The 3,367-nt window shown below is 40.6% G+C and overlaps 1 long non-coding RNA gene across 1 annotated transcript in view; it reads left to right on the top strand.

Annotated features, from left to right (window-relative positions):
- Positions 1-1,192, top strand: part of LOC109303475 — a 1,896-nt gene extending 704 nt beyond the window's left edge. Inside the window, exon 2 of the long non-coding RNA XR_002099131.1 lies at positions 41-1,192. This is a non-coding gene — a long non-coding RNA (uncharacterized LOC109303475). The remainder of the gene's footprint in view (positions 1-40) is intronic.
- The last annotated feature ends 2,175 nt before the right edge of the window (positions 1,193-3,367 follow it).

Below are 3,367 nucleotides of genomic sequence, written 5' to 3'. Positions count from 1 at the left end.
CTGCTCAGGTCCCTTCCGACCCTAGAAACTATGAAATTAGGTGTCAAAATATTTGGATAAACCCTTTTGTTTAATAATCAGAGTGCTGGCTCACTAAAAGACAGAGGAGGCAGTTAGCTCATTGTACATACATCCAGTCATTTCCCTGCAGGAACTGCTTGCCATCAGAGGGCTAGATTTTTTTTTCACCTCCCCCACTGTAAAAATGTTAAAGAAAGAACGAAAACAATTGTCAATGTGTGTTTGGTAGAGCATATCATTTTTGCCTGTAAACTTGGTAAACAAATATATATATGCTTTGTGACATGGATATGAGTTTCACTAACCTTGCATTTATCCATTGGTCCAGTCTACAAGAATGTCAAATTGTGGTCTACTGAGAGCTGGTTGGTCAAATGGTGCTGGCTCTTCGTCTTTATTTTGAGTTGCTAAACTGTACTGAGAGAGCAGCTAAAAGTTAAACATGTCCCTAATGCTGTTTTTCCATATACACAATTGCTCTAGCTACCACAGAAAGTTTATGTGGCTGTGAAACTACTTTCTCTCCTTACTATATAGTCACAAACAGGAGTAGGGGTGCCCCACATGATTGTGAGCAGACTGGAAGGTAGTTCACTACCACCATCCTGTATTCAAACATACTGCTTGCTAGGAGAAAGTATTGGAAGTTTTGCTTTGCCTGATTGATAACAATTGGGTGCTACAATCACTGTAACATTTGGATGCTACTTGGTTAGCATATTGGTGCCCTATATCAACTCTTGCCTTGTTCCTGCCTAGCCATGTACTTTGTGTTTGATATTATGTTTGGGAAATAATGCATGGCTGCTGGTCCACACAGAACATCAGAGCAAAACTGGTTTCTGATAACCATGATGAATACAGCATGACAAACACTCTTGTTTGCTGGGAAGGTAATTTGTCCTTTTGTGTACATGTTCTTAACATTGCTTCTCTATGCATAGAAAAAATATGTACAAAAAACCACAATTGTAAGCTTGTATAATGCCCTCTAATTAATCATCTGTGCTGTGCCCCCTGTAAAACAATAGCATATGCATATAAAATAACTAGAGCTTAGAGAAGCTGCTCAGATAGTTTGGGTCTGGCACTGCTGAGAAATACCAAGCATTAGACTGCATAGGGAATGTAATGGAGATTAATATTAAAAATATAATAATGTTGTGCTATATACCGTGGTGTATCGATTCATCACTGAGACCTCTCTGCCCACTCCTGGCCACACTGCTTCACAAAAGGTCATAGATTCAAGATAGGTCTAAGGGTGAACAACAGAATTCATTGGAGGCACAAAAGGACTTCCACATGCAAAGAGACAGAAAAGATTAAAATCATTTAAAGCATATGTGATAACGGTTCACAGGTAATGTAACATAACAAAGGTATGTTGAGGCACTGTGATTGTACTATAAGAACCGGGAACAAGGGTCTGTTAAATTAAAGTGAGGAAAATTTAAACTGGAAGGCAGAAAATTTTAAACCGATACTAGAAATAAGTTCAAACCTATGATTAGTCTATGGAACTCATCATCACAAGATCTTCCTGATGCGAAGAGCTTAGTGGGATGTATAAAGAAGGAATGGATGTTTATATGAATAATGAGCAATTGCATAAAAAATCCAAGTTCAGGTTTCTAGAAGTAAATAGTAATTCATACTACAAAGCTTAAGCCAACCTCTGACTGAAGGGGTCAGAAGGAAATTTCTGAGAAGGCCAGTCCAAAATTGTCCACTCTTACCATGTCTGAGGCATCAGGAAAAGGATAGTGCTGGAGACAGAAGAGTGAACTTTGGGCACACAGTAGCTTCCAGGCTCCTGTTTGTCAGTGGCAAAGCTTCTGTTGGTTTCAGCAGTAAAGGATCAAGCTTTAAATAAACCACTAGACTTACCTAGCATGGCAATTCAAAGTGACAGCATTCGAGAACATGTTTTTACTGTGCCTCTCTTGCAAGGAGTGGGAGGTGGACCTGAAAGGCTGCCTGTGGCTCAGTCTCTGACCCCTTACAACCAAACCTATATATTTGTCCGGTTCAGGAGGCAGTCCAGCTGAAGCAATGCAGAGAGATTGAGGTTATTACTGTAGTGGCAGTATGCTTACCATATAGAGGGGGCCTTAAAGTCTTGCTTAGTTCCTGCAGAGTGGAAGAGTGGGGATTTGAGCCCTGATTTCCTGTGTACCAGCCAGTGCTGTAATTGCAACCATCTTTCTTTCGGAACTACAAACAAATGGGTCTTTCTCTATAGTCCATATGGACTAGACCTTTTGGGATTTATGAAAAGTCTGTTTTGTTTCCTTTTTACTGTTCAAAAAAAAAAAACAGCGCTTCATATGAAGAGCACAACTTGCCTCTAAGGCATTTTTCTAAAAGGACTGGCCTGGCACTTTCAAAATATTGCTTCCAAATAGTGCAATTTAGAAAGCTCTCAGAAATAAAATACAGAATGAGCAGCATTTAATGGACTGTTCTAATCAGGGGAAAAATGTGTTTGCAGTGGTTTGGTGGGGTTCATTCAAGAAATGATCAGATTGGCTGGATGATTCAATTGCATGGTCTTTGGAGAAATACATATATGCCAGTCAATCTTATTCCATCACTCTCCATGGGGACACAGCTATGGGCAAAAGAACTGTTCAGAAAAGTAATTTCACTCAGGTATGTTCCCTCCTTGGATATCAAAAATTATTTCCCATAGTTGCATAGTTCAGGATGCTGCAGGCAGAGCCTTGCTTTTCTTTTAAAAGCTCTCACTAGTGGTGGCCCTCATAATCTTTAGCCCTGTCTGTCTGCATTTACCACCTGTCTTTTGTGGGTATTATCAGCATGTCTCAGGGTAGCACCTTTGCTGAATGTGGCTTGATGAGGAGAGCTCATTACTCTGGCATCTGTCACACCCATCTTCACTTATAAAAGGCATCTTACAACCCTTTTCTGAAGGCATTTTAGTCATTCCAACTTTTTTGTAGCGTTTTCATTCAGTGTTTCTATGCAGTTAGGGAGAGAGCATTTTAAAAACCAAGGCCCCAATTCCAGAAAGTGCTTGAGTCTGTCCATATTAAGGACAATGCTCAGAGCAGGGCTGTCCAACTTCTAAGTTTCATATGAAACTTAAGTGCTGTCCTGCACAGGGGCCTGGTCTACCAGGAACAACTCTAGTGACAGGAAGATGAAATTAGTTCATGTCTAGCAAGCTTAAGCACTTCCACAGCCCCCATTACTTGTCATATCTGAGCTCCTTGCAAGCTCCATTGCGCTTACCTCTCACCACTCCAGTGGTGTGCAGGTAAGGCCCTTCATTATGGTTCCTGTGATGAGTTTGAGCCTCTTTCTCCTCCAGCTGAAAATT

The sequence above is a fragment of the Gavialis gangeticus genome, unplaced genomic scaffold (assembly GCF_001723915.1).
Source record: "Gavialis gangeticus isolate Ggan-Ray unplaced genomic scaffold, GavGan_comp1, whole genome shotgun sequence".
Classification (NCBI taxonomy): Eukaryota; Metazoa; Chordata; order Crocodylia; family Gavialidae; genus Gavialis; species Gavialis gangeticus.
Note: the sequence above shows the minus strand (reverse complement) of the source record. Positions and strands in the feature narration are given on the sequence as shown.